Genomic DNA, 22,423 nt, shown 5'->3' with positions numbered 1-22,423 from the left:
TTGTTTCATCTAGATGAGATACATCAAATGAGTGGATTAGATGGCATATAAACTCCACAGTAGGTCCTATACAAAATTAATGGTGAATTTTCCATCCCATCTCTTTCCTGTGTCGTGGCTTATCTGAATCTTGGATGATCATGGGTTTAATTTCAATGGTTAAATTGATGCAGCATACTTGAAGAGTAGATCTCATGAAAGTTCCACCAAAATGACTCTTAGTCTGCAAAAGTAAGCAGGCCGGTACGTAGGGGGCCAGTTATATACCCTGGGGCAGCTCTTTTAAAAGAGAATTGATCACCTGCATTAAGAACTACAATAACTTTTTGTCAAGCCGTATCATTCCCTTCCAACATATCCTTATGTAGAGCATTCATTCTATGAAAAACGGTACCTTGAAAATGACAGTCCCCCACAATGAAGATCACCTTACAGAAAAATTAGGAAGCTCCATTCATCATGTGGGCCATGCCACTTTGTTGAGTCAGACAATCGGTTTTCCATTGATTACAACGGTGCCCCACCTGATGATTGGACCTACATAATTTTCCTCCTAGGTATATAGGGCCAACCATTTCCATGGTTCGGACGTCCTACATTTGTGGCATGTCAGTGGGGAAGATGTGGCTACACCATAAGTAACGGTGCTTATGTTTGTACATGATCCGTTCTCTACTAACTAACAAGATCGGACGAATGGAGATTCCGGAAATTATCTCCCACCAAGTATACGGTGGTCTGAAGCCTGACAAGTGGGGCCCAATGACTACTGGTCTGTTGTAGATGGGCCACACCTAAAAAATTCTCACATATTGGAAAGAAGTAGGCCACCAGGCAACATATAATCCTTCTATTTAAAAAGACCAAATTAAACTTTCATGCTTCGGCAAAATGTGATTATTCATGCGTAGAGGCATTGTACAGACTCGGAATATGTGTCACTGCTCGAATCGTGGGCTCCACTTTAGATGACAGAACCTGAAAATCGATTGCAGATTACATCCAACAGATGCTAACATAAACCCTGCCACGTACACTTGGCCGGATGGGATGCATGTTGGGCGCAGGGCCTCCCAAAAACTAAATATTCTCATAATGTTAAGTATAGGGCCCCAAAAAATAAATATTCCCTTACATAAAGTGACATTTTGCATTTTAACTATGGTTAACACACGCATGGTGCATTTTCATTAGTACCAGATGAAATGCGTCCACACAATTTGGGTCCTTTGAAAACTTACTGAACTTAAAGTGGTATATTCCCTTACATAAAGTGATGATTTTGCATTTTAACTATGGTTCCATACCTAACACGCACATGCGTGCATTTTCATTAGTACTAGATGAAATGTGTCCACGCAATCTGGGTCCCTTGAAAGCTTACTGAACTTAAAAGTGGTAGAAAATCCACTGGACTGTTGAAATAAAACGCGTGAACGGTCTTGTCTCTAGGTGGTTAATTGAGCTGATAGAGACATATCTCCATTAAGGATTGACCAAGCTTTGAGCCCTCTTGTCCTCCCCACCCACCCCTTGGAGGTTATGTAAAAAAAAATTAATTAAAAAAAAAAAAAGGGTCCACAGTCTAAAGTGAACAAACAAGTGCACAGGTTATATATATATATATAGTAAATCGAGTTTTGGGGTTATAACCATCTAATTGCATGTGGTTCCCGCTATTTGACGGTGTAGATCTTTGTGCCTATATTTCCCAAGTCTATAATGGTCGAATGTGCACCTATGGATCTCATGCTTTGCCAATGCATTGAATGATTCCTATATGAGAAATTCCCGTTTCATTTCTACGTGGGGAAGGAGGCAATTTATGAATTTTATTGCATAAAAAAAGAAGGCCGAGGGAGCTCCGAGTAGCATAAGTGAATAAGGCCAGGCTCAGCTGGGGCTGGACCCGTATAGAAAAGCGTGAGATGATCAAAAGTTTGAAATAATCTAAATTTAAGAATATTTTTCGCAATATCCCTCCATCCATGATGAGTCCCATTATATAAAGGTCTAGATGATAGAAACATCACCTCATAAAATTGCCATACATGAAAGTTGAATGGGACTCTCATCAAATCACTCATCCTTTTATTCAACTGTGACCTACTCGATTATTGAATCAAGCCAGCCAACTGCGCCATTAGTCCGTGGCCTTGGTTTGGCCCAGCTGAAAACCGGGCCTAAATTTCAGGCCCGAGCCTAGCCCTTTGGCCAACTTTGGGGGGTCCAATCCCATTTACACACCTAGCACCACTAATGATCTCGAGAAATGGATGGATGGTGTGAATATAGCCCATACAATTATGGTGGGACCACAGAACTGCTCATGTCAACACACTTGTTCTTCGGATACGCATACAGTAGGGCCGGGATTCATCAAATCCCTTTTACCAGAGGCGATGATACAGGCTCGGTTTCTAAAGCTTATGAAGCGGATAGCCGATAGAGAAAACAAACGGCATGTGAGGCTTAAACCATGATATTTACAATTCAATAGCATCTAGTACCATTAAATCCCGAGGACCAAACAGGCCCTAAAAATCCTTAATCCTCACGTGTGCCGACCTTCTATATTTTAGAAGATCTCTTATGCTTATCCATCCATCTTTATCCATTGATTTGACAAAGAAGACACAATAAAACTACTAACTAGCTAGGTAGATGTGTTGAACATAGCCTATCCAAATGGATCTTGGCTGATGATCGAACCGCCCACCTTGAATTTCTTGAAGACAGAGGCAGCTCACTTCATCATCATCATCATCTAAGCCTTGTCCCAACTAATTGAGGTCGGTAATTAGTTATGATCATCACCTTATGCCATGCAACTGGCATAAGACCACAAAGTATTTTTACAACATAATATCTAGAAAGAAATCATATGATTAATTAATGGGCCAAAATTCTTTAGGACCACAGCTCGATCGGGTTCAAGGACGGTTTCCACATGTGGGTCCTACAACAAAACATGTTCATTGTGGGGCATTGTGACCATCTTGGACGTACGTATACCCAATCTGGACATCAACCTCTGACATTGCAGGTTAGACGTGTCATCTGTATCCTCCAAACATCAAAAGCATGTGGGCCATCCGGGCGCCACCTGAAGGTGTGTGTGTGTTTTTTTTTTTTGATATTTTTTAATTTCGTGAGGGTAAAATTACAACTTCGGGCAGGCACCCCTGAAGGTGTTGGAGATGGGGGCCAGCTGGGACACGATATCAGATCCGGACAGGTGGGTAACATTTGAATGGTTAATCGTGGTGGAATTTTTGAAAAGATAGGCCATTTTCATGGGACCCACGAGAAGATATTTCTAGCTGGACAGCTTTTCAAACAGTTTAATTATTTAATTAGCTTTCTTATTTTAACTGTGGATTAATCATGGATTTCAAGAGTTAAACTTTATTTTTTTTTAATCAACACGTCATGTTTTATATTGCTCAGCTGAAACCTTTACAAGAGGGGAAAAAAATTTCAGGCAGGCCCCACAACAGAAAAGGGAAACGCCTGCCTACCGTGAGACATATACACAAAAAACGACTTAAAGCGAAAGCAATCAAACGGCCCTCAGATTTCCCAGCCGCACTCTATTGAGGAATAATAGCCCTTTAGTCAATTGAGCCAAGCACATCCACACACCCCCACACACACACACACACACACAAAAACTTGGTTTGGAGAAGAGAGTCAGAAAAAAATAATGCTCACTGTTGTAATTTGTAGTTTTCAAAGTTTATGGGGGAATCTCTAACAATAGATCATCTAAGTTTTATTAAGGCCCACATGCATTTCATCAGCTACAATGTAAAATAACCAATTGGATTAACCATCCAATCAGTAGCATATGAAATGGATGATCAAGATTATTTATATAAATGAGATTTTTTACATATAGATACTCTCCTCATTGCTATACACCAACTATATATGCCCCATCATTTTGACTATTCCCAAATAACACCTCGCAATTTTCATAATTAGCCGGAAACCAATGTGCTATTAATTTTTCTAGCAAAACTAACTATGGTTAGGTTATTAGAAATTTTTAGAAAAGATATTTTTTATATCTCAGTTAAGGTAACTAATTAACATAACCCTCATTTCTACCCGTAATATTTAGTCCCTTAACCCATGGACATAACAGTGGTGATGTAGATCCAAGAATTGTTTGACATAGCACGGGTTGGAGGACAATGCTGCATGAAGAGCTCGATGTTGAAGAGATGTCATTTGGCTACAAATCGCCACTAGCAGATTGTTCTACTCCTTTCTTAGTAGTTTAGATCTCTACCTTTCTCTTTATTTTATTTTTTATTTTTATTTTTATTAATCTCTCTGGACGTAATTGTATGTAATTTCATGATATACTATCTTCTTTAAACAGATGTATAAATTAAAACCGTTACCAGTAAAATTAGTCTAGATTGACCTGTTCCTGCAATCATGGGGAGAGCGAGACTTTTACTTTTTATGTTTTGGGATAACGTCATATAGCCATAAGTGTCACAAACTGACGTGCGTTTTCATCTTCCACTTGGACATCATACCTTGCATAACCAAGTATTATACTATTTTCACACATGGTCAGTAATATCTCTCACTAATAAGTGGTTCAACATATCTATTAATTTATATGGATGGTAACAATGTAAAACAATTGTGTATTACTAAGGGCCTGTTTGTTTTTTCAAAGCAAGTGTAAATACACTAGAAATAGGTAATTATTATGGTTTACCTTAGTTTGAAAATTCATATGTATTTGTACCATTGAAACTAGTTCAAAAGAGATAATTTTAATTTTTGAATCGTACGGTAATGTTTATGGTATATCTATTTTGTCCATCTATTTTACTACAATATTTTGAAGTATGAGACAAAAAATGAAGCAGATACAACACTCAGGTGGCCCACACCAAAAGAAATAGTGGCCTCACAAAGTTTTTAACGGTAAGTATTCGATTCACTTTTTCGTATGGTGTGGTCCACTTGAGTTTTGGATACACCTCATTTTTTTGCTCCTACTATAAATTCAAATGGCATAATGGATGAACGGTGTGGATAAGCGAAATGCATCACAGTGGGACCCATATATATTTTGTAATGTTTTGATTTCCGTGTAAAAAAGTAAGTAGTCAAATCAAGTATGTTGTAAGTACAAGGGAAATAATTATTATTCTTTTACCTGGCATTTACTAGTTCACTGGAAAATCAAACACGCCCTAAATGAAAGATAACTTTTTCCTATTCAACAGAACCTTTTCTTTTTATCCCACATTACGAGGATCTTTTTCCATCATCCATGGCTGTTATGCAAACTCGTTTGATTTAGCTCATTTTATTCAATTTTTTAAATACATTTGATGTCATGATACATGATTTATTAACTCAATTATGTACTTTGCTTCACCACATTACCATGATATACTCCATCTAATTTATCTAAATAATATAGTACTACAATGATATGAAAGCATCCTGACAGTCTAATTTATCTAAAATGAATATGATTCATTAATTTCTGTTCATCATATGGTATGAGTTTAGTTTATCTATCACATATGGTTACGTTGATTGATCAATTCATTTTCATTCTACATTGTAAGGTTTAATTTGCTCGTCACCTAGTTATCAAGTGATGATCGATAGTTATTTATCTAAAATAATATAGTACTACAATGATATGAAAGCATCCTGACAGTCTAATTTACCTAAAATGAATATGATTCATTAATTTCTGTTCATCATATGGTATGAGTTTAGTTTAACCATCACATATGGTTACGTTGATTGATCAATTCATTTTCATTCTACATTGTAAGGTTTAATTTACCCATCACCTAGTTATCAAGTGATGATCGATAGTTATTTGTGCCCCCCCACGCAAAAAAAAAAAAAAAAAATCTCTATTCATCACTTAAGATCTGTAAGATGGTTATAATTTTAGCAAACATGCTTCAAGAATGTTCTGCTAGTTGTGCTGGAAAGGCAGAGCGAATCCTTGTAGTACATGGCTCTTTTTAGGGACTCCCAACATCCCGTCAGTGTCAGGGACCCAAAAGATACGAGGCCTCCCTCTTCAGTTGATGGAAATGGGTTCGAACTTGGGTTTATTTCTAGAAATTAACCCATCTTGATACAGAGTTGGTCCTAGAGGATCAAAGATGATGTTGATATTGATGGTCCTCGGCTAGGCCCTCTAATGGCCTGGCAGCCTTAGTCAGGTGACGTGGTTCCCAACGAGATGCATGCATCAAGTGTTGTGCGGGGGGTGGATCTAGCTCTACAAGGGAGGCTATTGTCCTTCCTTTCTTCTTCCATTGTCGGCTAATTAGTCAAAATTCTCTATGAGGTGGACAGGATCTTCAGCTCACCCAACATTCTCCTTTAGGTAGTTTTATGTCTCTTGTCCAGCTAGCCTCTGGGCCAGCATAGTAGCTAGGAATAGACAAATTGAAGACGAGGTGGGCCCACAGTCCTATTCCCAATGTTATTACTTTTTTGAAACTAGGCAAATGGCTACTTAGACCTTTCTTTCATCTAAGTGTTAATTGTCAAAACAAGGACATTCTTCACCTTAAGACCCTTCTATTATTGGCGTTGTTGTGTCACTCTCTGTCTCTGCAGTGGAGGACATCGATCATCTATTTTGTTATAGTCTTATAGCACACTAGGTATGGACTCACTTTAGCAAGTTGTTAGGCATACACCTGGTGTCCTATAAATCCATTATCTAAAGAATTAGTTAGTGGTCTGGTTCAACTAAAACATCATCAATATTTTTGTTTTTAAGGGGCATGATTCCATGCTTTATCAATTCAGAAATCTAGTTGGGGAGAAATGACCAAAAATTTGATGCTAGGATAGTGTCGATGGCTGAGATTATTACCAAGGTGTTTAGGTGGCTTATAGAGATGGATCAATGTTTGTCGGATGTTGAGGGTCAAATATTGCATATTAGATCCTAGTTATTACCTAATTTTACGAACATGGTACCATTTAACGCCCTATTTTAATTATGTTTATGCTGCAAGGTGAAATTAAGAGCCTGAACTGAAAAATGGTACTAAAAGCATGGATTTAATGCTCTAAAGTCACCAGGGAAAGGAATGGACCCCAGGGGATCGAGATCAAAGAATTTACACGCCAGAGATTTGAGAAAATCACGTTACTCACGTTAAACAGGCCTGAACACCATCAAGAGTGCAAGATCACAAGGTTCCCACCATCTGTTCAACTTGACACTTCATATATGGGCTGAGGACCATAAATTAACCGTCCAACTTATGTCCTTGATTTATGCAAGGAAGCTTCTCAATTGTTACAAGTGGATCCTTGGCACCCTAGTCTCCCACATTTAAATATTACAAGTTTAGTCCAAATAGTTCACGATTACTCTCTTAAAAGCCTCTTATTTAGATTTCATCTTCGTCTAGTTTTATTTCAAGTTACTTTCAGATTACGTACAAGGTTCAATCCCTGTGGATTCGACGTCGGTCTTACTGAGATTATTACTACATCACAATCATATACTTGGGGTGTGATTTGACCTAGGTTTTATTTTTCTAATTTTAATTCTAGGTTTAAAATCTTTTTTTAGAAATTTTCTATTTTCTAGTTATAGAAAATTTTCCCTTTTTAGAAACTAGTTTTCTTTTTATTTATTTATTTATTTTTTTAGGATCTTTCTATTTTTAAACTTTCTATTTTAGAAATTGATTTGTTTTGTTTTGTTTTGCAGGTTTTTAACTTAGGAACCTCCAATTTGGTAACTTCTTTCTAACTTCTCCTCTACCTAGATCTCTTATTTCTATAAGATTTTTTTTCTTTTATTTTCTTTTAGGATTAGATTTAGAGTTAAGACTTCACCATGAAAGAGTGAGAACATGTGTATGTTGAGATAGCTAAGAAATCTTGAGAAAGGATGTATAATGCTTATGATGGAAAACAGCCTATGCCTCAAATATTTTCTGAAAATTATTTCAATCAATCGAAATATGATGCTCCACCGATTAAAAAGTCCTTCAGTGATTATCTGCAGGAGAATAATTGCACTCCACGAGTTAAAAAAATAGTACGTGATTATTGGAATGATGGTGCGTATAAACTCCCGACCTATATATGACCCGTGTGACTATAACCAGTGGAAACATTAACATTGGAGAGATGAATCACCAATTGATTTTAATGACTACTCCCTTGGATTCTCTATTTATGAGACTCAACCAGAAATAATCCTAGATAAGTCAATTCAAAAATACATAGGTGCTCAAGAACAATTCAACGAATATATCACACAAACAACCGCAGATATGACAAAATCATTAGAGGTGATTGAAACTACCATTTGAGAGCGTCAGTCGCATCTTAATGAGGAGGAAGAGGCTAGTTCATACCAGCTTTAACCCAATCCAGAAATACAATGTGAGGAAAGTGACCCTAGGTCGCCTTTGGAAAACTCTAGAATTTGGAATGAAGAGTTGGATTGTGTTAATGGGCATATGGTTCAATTCCCTGATGAGTCGATCTCGATGACGGTTTAAAGGAATGATCAAGAGATGTGGGTATCTTTCAAATACAATGATATTGACATACTTCACTCATATGACACACCTGATTTTAATGATGAGGAAGAGGTTAGTTTATTTGAACCTCAACCCAATCTGAAAATAAAATGTAAGGAATGTGATCCCATCCCAAGTGTATAATGCACTGAATTGGAAGATAATGAGTATTGGGATGATGATTATGAATGTGCAGCCCAAATTCCTCTGGAATCAATCTCAAGTTTGATCCAGGTCAATGATCAAGAGGTACCGGAAGTGGTTGATCATAATGATTTACTCTACCCATCTGACATGCCTGAGTTAAATGTAGAGGATGAGCCACTTATAACCGACTCTTCTAACTCTTGTGAGACATATTTGAACCACTCTCCTGATTTAAATGATGATATGATTCAAGAGAAGGATGAGTTGCTCGATACGACTCTAGAATTTGAAACCACTCAGTTGAGGCCACCATCTAAGTTGTACACTCTTGATGATTCAATGCCTCTACTGAGTAGTTTCAATGAACAGAGTGTTCACATCAATGCTTCCCCTGTTGATTTTTAATCTTTCTATGTAGGACAAAAGCAATAGAGCATACGTCCATCCACTTCTAGAAAAGATGAAATCTGTGGGCAAATCATTACAAGCTTCAACGTAGAAAACGAGTCACTCTCAGCTAAATTTTTCAACTCTTTAAATGATTGGTTAGCATACTTTGTAGATTCAAACGAACCTACGATTAAAAAAAAGTGGATGCCTCACAAGGTAATATCTCGGTAGTTGTCATGGACTGAGAGAACCCTAATTCTGAAACCCCTCCTTTCCCAGATCATGAATGTTTACCATTAAGGGAGGAGGAGCTGGAAATTGAACTGGAGTCTGAAATTTCAGACTGTATTGAGACTACATCACTTTCTGAAAATTTTTCTGAATTCTATTTACTTGTAGTATCTGATTCATCATGGGATACTAACTTTGACACTTTTTCTATCAAAGGTGAATCATATATCGTCTGGATACCTCAAGCGATTCAACGATAATTTTTTGATGAGGTACATAAATTTCTGTGGAAAGTCATGCTCCAAGGCATCCAAGCCTATTGTAAAAGGGGCTTTTGGATGATCTTTTTGAGAAACATACTGAGAAATTTATCAAGATATTGGCAGGAAGAGGAACCTTGCAACATGACTGAGTAGTTTTTCCCCTGCTTTCATAGGACCAGGATAGTTTGCTTGATGCCGTTTTAGGATAGTCGGCTTTATGCCATTAGGATAGTTTGCCAGTTGTTTTAGGATAGTTTGCTTTTGTTGAATTGAGTCTTGTGCCAAACCACCATCACGCTGAACTCTCTTTAGTAAAAAGCCGCTTAACTCCTTCATTAGGTACTATCCTCCTTCATTAGGTACTATCCTTCCACCACTTCTCCTTCAATTTCGTTGTCCCACGTGCTTTGCATGCTTATATCATTTATATTGAGGATAATGTAGATTTTAAGTTAGGGATGAGAGATTAAGTTACCTAATCAGTGTTTTCTCAGTCTTCAGCAAAAAGTGTGAAAATTTTTAAATTTTTTCTGAAAATTCTTATGAATTCGAAGTGATTTTGACAGGCATATTTGATTTAGACATATAAGATACGTAATGTTGGTAATTTATGACTCTTGGATTCAGCCATCTATTAGATTTTACAGTTAAGTTTGAGTTATTATTCCATGATTAAAAGTTGTAAACAATGATTGAGTCATGATTTCACATGTCACATCTCGCTTACACATTAAGGTTTTTGTTCGATATTGAAGGATTAACTTGGTAATCACTAAGCATGAAAGGAACCAGCCTAGAAAATTTGCTCGTTATGATTAATAGCAAAAAAAAAAAGAAAAAGAAAAAGAAGAATTGAAAAAAAAAGGATAAATACTCAGTTAAAAAAACAGTTGTCATCAGAAAGGATTGGTTTTCACCATGGGTTTGCTCCCTATATGTGAAGATTCAATTTCCCTCATTGGCTTTACCTTTAAAAGGTTAACATAGCGTGAAAGTCATCGATGGAAAAATCAAAAGCTGGAAGAATGAAAAAGAAGAACTATATGGCAAGTTTTGGTTTAGGTTTTGGTTGTTATGAATACCCTTTTTGATTATCAATGTTATCATGAAATTAATGATTAGATCTCTTAATGATGATAAGCTGAAATTATACTATACACCCATAGAACTCAATGTTTAGAATTTTATTTTCTAATTGATGGATTAATACTTTGAACCTGATTATGAAGTTTACCATGCACTTGAGTCCAGGGGAAAGTAATGCCCAACATTCCTGAATCTTAGAATTCTAGTATCTGGATTGTTTTTCAAAAATCACTCGAGTTTATAAAAATTGTCCTGTAATTCTCAACTTGTTTTTTTGCATACTTTGTTCGGGACTAGCAAAATGCTAGTTGGGGGTTATGTGGAGGGTCAAATATTGCATATTAGACCCCGGTTATTATCTAATTTTACGAACATGGTACTGTTTAACACCCTATTTTAATCGTATTTGTGCTGCAAGGTGAAATTAAGAGCTTAGACTGAAAAAGGGTACTAAAAGTATGGATTTAACACTCTGAAGTCAGCAAGGCAAGAGATAGACCCTAGAGGACCGAGATCGAAGAATTTACACGCTAGAGATCCGAGAAAATCACGCCACTTATATTAAACGGGCCTGAAAACTATCCAGAGTGCAAGATCATAGGGTTCCTACCATCCGTTTGGCTCAACATTTCATATATGGTGTGAGGACCATAAATTAACCATACACGTCAAATTTCATCCATTGGATCCTTATGGAAGTAGCCCAACGAACATATTAGCCTCTTAAATCCTGATTTGACGCCCGCCTGATATCTGGATATGCTTCCATTTTGGTCTCAACCCTTTAAAGTATATGAAAAACAAGTTGGACAGAGCGGATCACTCGAATACATCACCATGGGACCTACACATGTGACGCGTGTGCATAGTAGGTGTAAGAAACCCCACCCATCGAGACCATCCAAGTCAGTAAGCGTTGCGCTGATCGACGAAATCTCAAAAAAATCAAGATGCAACAGCGTCTTCCACGCAGTCGTCCGATTTTTTTTATGGTGGGTCCCACGTATCATGTATTTTGATGATCTGGACCGTCTATTGTGTCTATAGGGTAGGTGTGACCCTCTCCTAGGTGGAATTTTGGCCCCATATATGTATATGCACGTGGATCGTTGAAAAATGTAGGATGAACGGTGGAAGAAAAGATTCAATGAGCCGCATCAAAGGATGTCCAAAAATACCTTTCCCAATCGATTTTTCGTCACACATTTAATGGACGGCGTGGATTCCTCCGTCTACGTCAATAATGGGCCCCACCAAGCATCGATGTAAGCCAATTTACGCATCAATTATGCAGGATTCGGAGAGAATGCATGTTGCAGCCGGTCTGTGATCATGGAGATGATTGGACCATCCATCTAGACTATCCAAACTTCTCCCAAGGAGCAACCGACCGTCGCCAAGGACGCCGAACAGATCATATCTTAAAATCAGTTGGTCAATTTGCGCCGAACATGGTTCGAGCGCAAGAACTCCTTATGTAAAAATAGAGAGCGACTGTTTCTTGCTGCGTAAGCTTTTATACACTCCATGCACTGCCTCTTGTGCGTGAGGCCTCTCTGCCGACTTCCCTGCCTATAAGAAAGAGAGAGAGAGTGAACATGAAAGAGATCATCCGGTGTGGATCTTAGACGTGGAAATGGGCAGCCGTAGAGGCATCCTTCAACATGGGATGTGAGCATAAGAGAGAGGAGGACGGCCTTGAGTTTTTCTCGTCTTCCCTTTTTCTTTCTTTCCATTGATATTTTTAAGAGACTTCAGTTAATCAGGCTTATGGTTGGATAAGCCTCTTAGCTAGGGCTAAGAGTGAGGCTTGTAGCGTGATTGCTTTGCTTTAATTCATGTTTCATGGATTCTCATGGATTTTAGTTTGATTATGAAAGTATACTTTTAGTTTTTAATAGTTTGTTGTGACTTAAATTACAATGGATATGCGATAGCTTTAAATATGTTTTCCATTATTAAGATTATGAAATTAGTAAGACCCGTTGTTCACCATCGTCCAATGGGCATGGTAGGGTGACGGAATCCTTCCTAACTTTTACAATTCTCTTATGATTGGCTATGAGATTGGTAAAGTGCTGTTGTTTGCCATCATCTCCTGGGCATGGTTAGGTGACGGAATCACTTCCAAATCTTCACTATTCTTATTTATTGATGATTAGATCCATAAGACGTTCAGAGGTCTGACAAATCTCTTCTTACCAACTAGATAAGATAGGACTCTGATTCCACTTGTGTCCTTGAATTATGCAAGGTAATTTCCTAATTGCTACAAGTGGATCCTTGGCACCCTAGTCTCCCACCCTTAAATATAACAAGTTTAGTCTAAATGGTTTACTATTACTCTCTTAAAAGCTCCTGATTTAGATTTCATCTTCGCCTAGTTCTAGTTCAAGTTACTTTCATATTACATACAAGGTTCAGTCCCTGTGGATTCGACATGGTCTTATCGAGATTATTACAACATCACAACCCTATACTTGGGGTGTGAACATCGGATGATGGTAAAGGTCTATATTTGGCTTGCATTGGAGGCATTTAAATGGTCCAAGTCAGATCTGAGTTGGATTAAATTGAATATGAATGGATCTTCTTGCGGCACTCTTGGTGAAGGCGATATGGGTGGTGTATGTCATGATCATATAGGAAAAGTCCTCTTTGCCTTCCATCATGCTTATGGACTAGTCTCAAATACAATAGTAAAGGCCCTGCCAATGTAGATGAGATATAGATCTTTCTTGAGTTTGGCTTAAATGACATCCTCATTAAATTAGACTTCTAGGTTATTGTTGATGCCATCTTCTCCTCTCATCCCAATTCCTTGGCTCATTTGGTATCGAGCAAGGAAAATTTTCCTTTTAAGGCAGAGTCGCTCACCTCTTAAGTGACCCACACATCGAGGGGAACTTGGTGGTGGATGGCCTTGCTTATCTAGGAAGTAGTGGAAGCTCTAATCGATTATTTAGAAGTAGAGGTGAGCTCTCACAAGAAATTTGGGGTTTGATGACATTGGATAATGCTGGGATGGGTATGCTAAGGAAGAAAGGCATCGCTTCTGCTTTTCCCCTAAATAGTGCTTAGCTTCCATATGGATTGTTTTACATTTAGTCTAGTGTTTATGTGGGCTAACGTAGTGTTGTTTATTTCTCTTTCTGTCTTCTGTGGGGGATTTGTGTTGCGGAATCACACAGATATGGATCTACGATAGCAATCCAAGAGCACCAAGCAAACACAAGAGAACACAGATTTAAATATGGAAAACCCTTGCGGGAAAAAATCACGGCACAAAGTGACAGAAAATTTCACTATGAAAGTATAGATTACAAAGATAGAGGGCTAACCCAGCTTGAGCAATCCTCAAACCTCACCTTTTCTCTACCTCTTGATACCCTAGAACCCTTTTAAAAACTCAGAATTCCCTTAGAATACCTCATAGTTCCGTATTCAACCCTTTTATATAGCTTTAGAAATAAGTAGAACCGGAATAGGAAACAAAAATAATAGAATATGCGTTTCCGCAAACGAATCCACGTAAACCTTCGATGACATCGAACTAATTTCGATGTCATCGAAAAATGACAAAAACAATTCAGTGACCGGGCCTAAAAAAATCTGAAAAAACTTGATGGCATCGACTGGCTTTGATGTCATCAAACTAACTTCGATGACATCGAAGTTGTTCGATGTCATCGAACCCCCATTGACAAATTTAAGACATCTGTTAGCAATAATCTTCACCATGTCTTCAATCTTTAAATGTGTAGCTTCTTATCCTCTTCTCTTATCTTTGTATTGCATCATAACTTCATCAACGCTTCTCGCGCATACTCCGTCCTTCTTTTACGCCATCGACAAGTCCAGAGAAGTTGCACAGAACTTGAATTTCTCTATAGGAACGACCTTGGTGAGCATATCTGTTGAATTCACGCTGGTGTGAATCTTCTCCAGTATTATCCTCCTTCCTAAAGCACCTATCAGATAAAATGATGACAAACATCAATGTGTTTAGTACGTAAGTGATAAACAAATTTTTTAGCCAAATTGATAGTGCTCTCATTATCACGGTTAACTGGCACGACCTTCTGTTGAAGTCCCAACTGATTTATCATGCCTCTGAGCCAAACATCTTCTTTAAACATTTTTGTCACTGTCATATATTCGCTTCTATTGTGGAATGAGCCACCACAGACTGAAGATTCGACATCTAACTAATTGTTATACCCGCTAGTATAAACAAGTATCTTGAAGTTGACTTTCTAGAATCCACACTGCTTGTGTAATCTGAATCCATATATCCTACTAATTTTTCTTTTATCTTCTCAAAAGTTAAAACATAGTCTTTTTGTACCTTGAATATATTGAAGTATCCATTTCACTACTTTCCAATGTTGCTTGCCAGGGTTTGACATGTATCTACTCGTAACACCAACTGCTTGTGAAATATATGGTCTCGTACAAACTATGACATACATTAAATTGTCAACTACATTCAAATAATGCACATGAGACATAACATGCATTTCCTCATTTGATTTAGGACATTGTTCTGAGGAAAGCTTGAAGTAAGCTGCGTGGGGAACGCTCACTAGGTTTACTTGGTCTATCCTATACTTGATCAGCACATTTTCAAGATATTCTTCCTGTGATAACTAAAGCCTATTTCTCTTCCTGTATTTATAAATATCTATGCTGAGAACCCTCTTTGCATCCTCCAGATCTTTCATCTCGAATGTCCCTGATAACTGAGTCTTCAATACATTGATTTCAGACATATAATGACTGACGATCAACATATCATCAACATACAATACTAGGATGATGAATCTACCATCACTCAGTGTCTTGTAAAAGACATAGTGATCATATTCACTCCAAGTAAATTTCTGACTCAACATGAAATAATCAAATTTTTTATACTACTGCCTAAGCGACTGTTTCAGGCCGTACAACGATCTCATTAACCTATAAACTTTTTTTCTGCCCCTTTAATTTCGTAGTCCTCTGGTTACTTAATGTAGATCTGCTATTCCAACTCCCCATATAGGAATGCAGTCTTGATATTCATCTGTTCCAGCTCGAGATCGTATCGGGCAACCAACACCAATACAAATCTGATAGACAGCTGCTTAACCACCGGCGCGAATATCTCTATGAAGTCAATTCCTTCTCTTTGAGCATAACCCTTCGCTAACAATCTAACTTTGTATCTATCCTTTTTTTTTTGAATAACCACTTGCATATGATTGCTTTTCGGCCCACTGGAAGCTCCATTAGCTCCCATGTGTGATTTTTATACAACGAGTCATCTCATCGTCTATAGTTGTCTTTCACTTTTTTGCATCAGGCTTACTGAGGGCCTCCTGAATAGTAGACAGACCTCATCTATAACGAGGGCATATACAATATTATAGTTGTCCCTATATCTTGCTGATAACCTGTGATCGTGCGGTGGGTTTCTTCTCACAGGTAGCTGCTCCACCTGCTCTTCTACCTCTGTCTATACATTTGTTTATGCCTAAGTATCATTTGTGTGAATCTGGATATATATGATTTACCTTTTAGATTCTTTTTACTCCTCCTAATCATTCTTGCGGAATATGAAACTTTCATCGAATTTGACGTCACGGCTAGTGATGACCTTGCGTGTGACCTTGTCAAGTAACCTGTAACCTTTCACACCAACACCATAGTCAACAAAAATATATTTTTTGGCTCAATGGTTTAGGTTATCTCTCTCAACTGACGGTACATGAGAGTAAGCCTCATAACCAAATATACACAAATCTGAGTAGTACAGCTTATGACCACTCCATACTTCCTCTAGTATTTTACATTTAATTACCGTAGAATGAGACCGGTTTACCAAATAGTAGGTCGTGTTGATGGCTTCTATTCATAAGTCCTTGCCCAACGCAGGATTATATAACATGCATCGGGCCCTTTCCATGAGAGTTTGATTCATTCACTCAGCCACACCATTTTTTTCGGGTGTGTGGCGCATTGTGTTGTGCATAATGATTCCTTCATCCTTACAATATTCATTAAATTCAGTGGAAGTGAATTCTCTACTATTGTCAGTCCTTAAAACCTTTATTTTTCGCTCTGATTATTTTTCCACCATTACCTTCCATTGTTTGAATATGGTGAAAACTTCAAATTTACATTTCATGAAGTAAACCTAAACTTTCCTAGAGTAGTCGTCAATAAATGAAACAAACCATGATGACCCTCCAATGAAAACCTCTGGCGATGGCCCCCATACGTCAGAGTGCACATAATCAAGCACTCTCTTACATACATGTTTTTCAGTTTTAAAAGATAATCTAGATTGTTTACCATATATATAATGCTCACATATATGTAAATCAGAATTTTTAAAAGCTGGAATCGAACAACGATCAGATAGTACCCTCATGCCCCGCTTGCTCATCTGGCCTAGATGAGCATGCCACATACGTAAGGACATTGAATCTGCAATAGCTGCTACCGATCCACTTGTTGAACTGCTCTCGATCAACTTGTAAAGGTTTTCGTACCTTTGCGCTCTCATAATCGCGTGTACCCCTTTTGAAACTTTAAGGACACCATTAGGGCTGAAAGTTGGGCGGGTTTAACCCGACCGACCTGTGGTCGACCCGCCATTGGGTTGGGCTTGGGCAAGATGTATTGAGTTCGATCTCAGGCTTGAGTTGTATAAATACCAACCCGATAAAACTTGGGCCAAACTCGGGTTGAGGTCTTAGGTTGACCGACCCAATCCAAAACCGAACAATATATAAGTTATTTATAAATTATAATTGAGCATGGATCGTCTGTGTTAAAGGCACAGAAAATTTCAGTGCTGTCGAGTCTCATTGGTCGACATCATTTTCGATGACTCAAGCTAACAAGATATGCCGAATTTTCCCTCCCAAATAGATTGCGTGCTACACAACACAACTTTTAAAGGAGTAGTTGTCCTATATTTTAGCTTGTTTGTTTAGGAAAAATGAAGTTTTTTTTACGATAAATAACTACATATATAATTAATAAAATTATAGATACAAAAAACAAGATGTGTATTGAAATATAATAAACTAATGTAATAATGGAAATATTAGCATATATCCACCCGACTAACCTGACTAACCTGATCAAGCTCGCTTGGGTTGGGCTTGGGTTGAGAATTCCCAACCCGAGGTTGGGTTGGGTTAGGGTTGACATATTATAACCTTGGGTTGGACTAGGGTTAAGCACCAACCCGACCCAACCATTTGACTTTCAGCCTTAGACACCATCAATACCAATGAACTTGTACCCTATACCCTCGAGTGCACTGAGAGCAATCAGACTTTTCTTCATATCAGGAACATACCTGACAGTCAAGGTATGTTTCATCCCATTAAACATCTTGATACTCACAGTACCAATAGGCACAACATTACAGGCATTGTCATTGCCCATAAAGACCTATCCACCATCGCATTCCTTGTAACTGACAAACCAACTCCGATGATGAGTCATGTGATATGACGCTCCTGTATCGAGGATCCACTCATCTCCATGATTGTCATGCAAGTGTTCGACCATGTACATAGACAGTACATCATTACCACTTGTCTCTTCATCAGATGTAACAACATTGGCCTCCTTGGAAGAAGTCACTAAGTTTTCTTTCTTCGCTTTAGGATTGGTACAATCCTTCTCTCTTCATTAGATATGTCCAATCATCCCACATTTCCAACACTTTAGTTTTCCTTTGTCCTTGCCCTTGGATTTAGATCTAGGTCTTGAAGATCCTATACCTCGCTAAGAATTCCTACCTCTCGTAAACAATGCATTGGAAGATGTCCCCATGTCGCCTTTTAGCTTTCTCATGGCCTTCCCTTGAAGGGTGAGATAACGGTGTCGACACTTAAGGTTTTATTTGTGGTGCACATCGGGTCCTTGAATGACTCATACGACGCCAGAAGAGAATTCAGTATTATGCATGCTTGTTCCTCATCTTTAATCACTTCTTCCATATCTAGTAATTTGCAAATCAATTTATTAAAGTTGCTAACGTGGGCCTGTAGATCTTTACCGTCTGCCATCTTGAAGTTATACTACTGTAGCTTCAAGTATAGCTGATTTTCAGAGAATTTTTTTGCATACATATTCTCTAACTTTGCCCATAACTTAGCCGCAGTTTTCTCTCTCAAAACATTATATAAAACCTCATTCATGAGACACAAACGGATGGAGGCTAAAGCATTACTATCAAGAGTCTCCCATTCTTCATCTTTCATGCTCAATTTCCGCTTCTTAAGAGCCTTAACTTCACCTTGCTTAGTTAATAGACTAATCATCTTAATCTTCCATCAAAATTATTTTTACATGAGTACTTAATATCAAACTTGGTATTTCCCGTTATTACTAATCCTGCAGATTCAGATCCGTGCCTCAACGATAGCTTTGATACTACTTGTTGGGAATTTGTACTGTGGAATCACACAAATATGGATCTATGATAGCAATCCAAGAACACCAAGCAAACACAAGAGAACACAAAGATAATTGACAAAAATAGTCTAGTGACCAGGTTTTTAAAAAACTCGAAAAAACTCAATGGCATCGACCGACTTCAATGTCATCGAATTGGCTTTGATGACATTGAAGCTGGTTCGATGTCATCGAACTGCCATTGACAGATTTAAAACATCTATCAACAACATCTCCTTGCTTATTTTGAATAGCCTTAGGCGTGGGTTGTTATGAGGTCATATGATAGGTGTGACCCATATTTTCTTTGTTGCCTGCTCTAATTTCTATAAAGTTAATTTGGGTTTTCAGCAAAGGTTCAAGTGGTGTGCTCCCACCTTTCTTGAGAATGTATGTGTAAGTGTGAGCCTGCACGTGTGCATGTGTGTTTGTTGTTTGGCCGATGCGCAGTTGTGTAGAAGATTGGAGGCTAGATGTTTAAGCCCACACGGTTGATGTTTGTTGTATGTACATATTTATGGGTGGTTGTCTTGTTATTGTATGTTGTATCCTTTGGGGCTATTAGGAGTGTAGATTGTGAACGTATGGGGTCTATCGGGGAGGCCTAATCGTAAAGTCATGCTGGGGTTCCTTCTATGTAATATATGGGTGTGGCTTCTCATACTCTCTCAGTGTGGTCTTTGAATACACTTGAGCTAAGTTCAATCCCAATGGGGATGGGGAGGGACAACATTGGGGTGCAGAAATAGTAAGTGGGGGTGGAGCATGGACCATCAAGGCCGTTTGATGCTAGATAAGTTTGTCAATTATGGTTCCATGTTGTCTTGCTACCATGTCATTTGAAGCAGTTGTAGATGTGGAAGGTGGATCTCTGCATTTTGGGTACTCTAGAGTAGAGGCGGCCAGCGATTCTAGCTCGGTTGTGGTAGACCTCTCTATCAAATCTCCCGGTTCTTGGTCTTTGTGGTACTGGAGGGTGAGGATTGAATCCCTTATGTGCAGCTTGGATGTTTGAATTACGCACACCCTAAGGGAAGCCAACGTCACTACTGATGGCCTAGCCCGCTTAGGTAGTGATGGCCAAGTGGGCCTAACCTACCGCTTGTTGGAGGCCCCCCATTCCATCATCTTGGATCTTTTGTTCCTAGATAAAGTAGGATTAGGCAGCCTGCGTGAGGCCCACAAACCATATGTTGAGGACTAAAGTGAAAGGAATTTAAGTCAGGTGGTTATATTTTCCCTAAGAATCACAGTTTGGGACTTGATAAACCAAAAGTGGACTAATTATACAAGTTGCTTAAATAAAAATATGATTTGATTGTGCCATTTATTTAGGAGATTATTAGTTGATTGAATTTGGGGTAACATCTAGGAGTTCACATCATCCAAGTACAGGTGAGTGATCCCAACATGTTTCTTCTACATTGTGATTAAAATAGTTCTTTAATTGTCATTATTCTTCTTTGTATTGGTTGCTTTACTGAATTTGTCTAAGATTGAAATGTTAGCGTTGAGACATAATAATGTCTGTGATAAATTGCTTATACAATACGTTGGTCATTATTATATCATTCATGTCATGCATAACGCTCCTACGCTGACTCCTAGGGGCACACCCTAGAAGACCTGTAAGTGCTTATAGCACCAAGAGACCTAATGGACCATCCCTAGATGCCCACAATGTATGGAAGCCTACCAAGATGGTGGAAGTCTACTCAAAGGGGTAGGTGCAGGCTGATGAATATCCAACTCAAGTTAGTGGACAGACCAACCTACTTGATGCATTCATGCATTTCCTATTTTAATTATGACATGCACAAACTATGATGGGTTCACTTAGTGGGACTGGCCAGCTAACATTGTATTGATGGAAAAATTGTACAGATTTTGTTGAAGATAAAACTGTAACTCAAGTACTAGGACAGGAGATCGAACCAGTGGATGATTCATAGGGGCAGTGGCCATATCTTGAAGAAGATGGGCTAAATGCACTAAATTAATAGCACATTGGAGTAGAACTAGTGTTATTTTCTTCATTTACATTTGGAAATTCATTATTATTTAGAAATTTAAAGCTAAGGATGATTTAAAGTATTTTATGGGTTATTGAGTTGATAGTTTTAGAAATGATTTCATAAGGTTCCAAATGGGTGGACTTAACACAATAATTGGTATATTATAAATATTAGAGACATAGAGATGGGTGTTTTGAATACTTGTGATGAACGTTATTTTGATATGTAGAAATGGTGGGTGTTAATGAGAACTTAGAACACACATGGTATTATGCCTCTAATCAAATAAGATGACTCACTGATTTAAGTACACTCATTGTACAAGTCATGTCCCATAACTGGTCTAAGGATGCACTCTTTGTATCCAAATTTCGAGGCCTGATAGAAAATATATGGTAGTCTGTAATAGCACCTAAAATACATTGTTCCCACTCTAACAAATACCTTGAAGAACACACACACATGCATAGAGAGGGACTGAGGGCATTCATGCATTCAATTGTGTGAATCCTGTGAAATCATTGTTGTTTTTATAAAGAGATTACAAAAGAAGAATTGTAAAAGAAGACTCCAATGAGAAGTTCTTCATCCAAATGAATTCAAGTTGAAGAGGAGAGGAGGAGAGAAGACTCAATACACTTCTCATCCAAACGTATGAGGGATTGGTTGACCTCATGCATCCTCTCATGTCTCATCCACACATGTAGAGACTTGAATTCCATCCTTATCAAAGCCCACATTAAAACGGTTGGGATCTCATGATATTCGTGGGTCCATGTTAATAATGGTTAAATTTTTCAAAAAGTAGAGATCATTTTCTCTATATTAACAAGTACCTATAGCAAAGACAAAAGAGTATATATATATATATATATATATATATATATATATATATATATATAGAGAGAGAGAGAGAGAGAGAGAGAGAGAGAGAGAGAGAGGTAAAAATGTTTTTTTTTTTTTAACCAATCAACAGTAGTTGATCATAGCGATTCTATCATTGCTTGTCAACAGACGTCAACCATAAGGTGGTTTTTAATCGTTCATGAAAATAAGAAGGGATATTTGGGAATACAAATAAGAAAAGAGTTATTTGATTAATAGCTAAAATTGAGGATGCTATATGTCAAAACCTCTTTGTAAAAATAATTCCACTCATCAAATAAAACCATTTACTTGTTGGAGCCTATAATGAATACTCATGTTTTATATATATATATATATATATAGAGAGAGAGAGAGAGGAACTCTCAGCTACGCACCG

General features: G+C 37.9%; 1 pseudogene; it reads right to left on the bottom strand.

Annotated features, from left to right (window-relative positions):
- LOC131232332 (cyclin-D3-1-like) overlaps positions 1 to 18,520 on the bottom strand; it is a 38,504-nt pseudogene extending 19,984 nt beyond the window's left edge.
- Between the last annotated feature and the right edge of the window lie 3,903 nt (positions 18,521 to 22,423).

This window comes from Magnolia sinica, chromosome 18 (genome assembly GCF_029962835.1).
Source record: "Magnolia sinica isolate HGM2019 chromosome 18, MsV1, whole genome shotgun sequence".
Lineage (NCBI taxonomy): Eukaryota > Viridiplantae > Streptophyta > Magnoliopsida > Magnoliales > Magnoliaceae > Magnolia > Magnolia sinica.
Note: the sequence above shows the minus strand (reverse complement) of the source record. Positions and strands in the feature narration are given on the sequence as shown.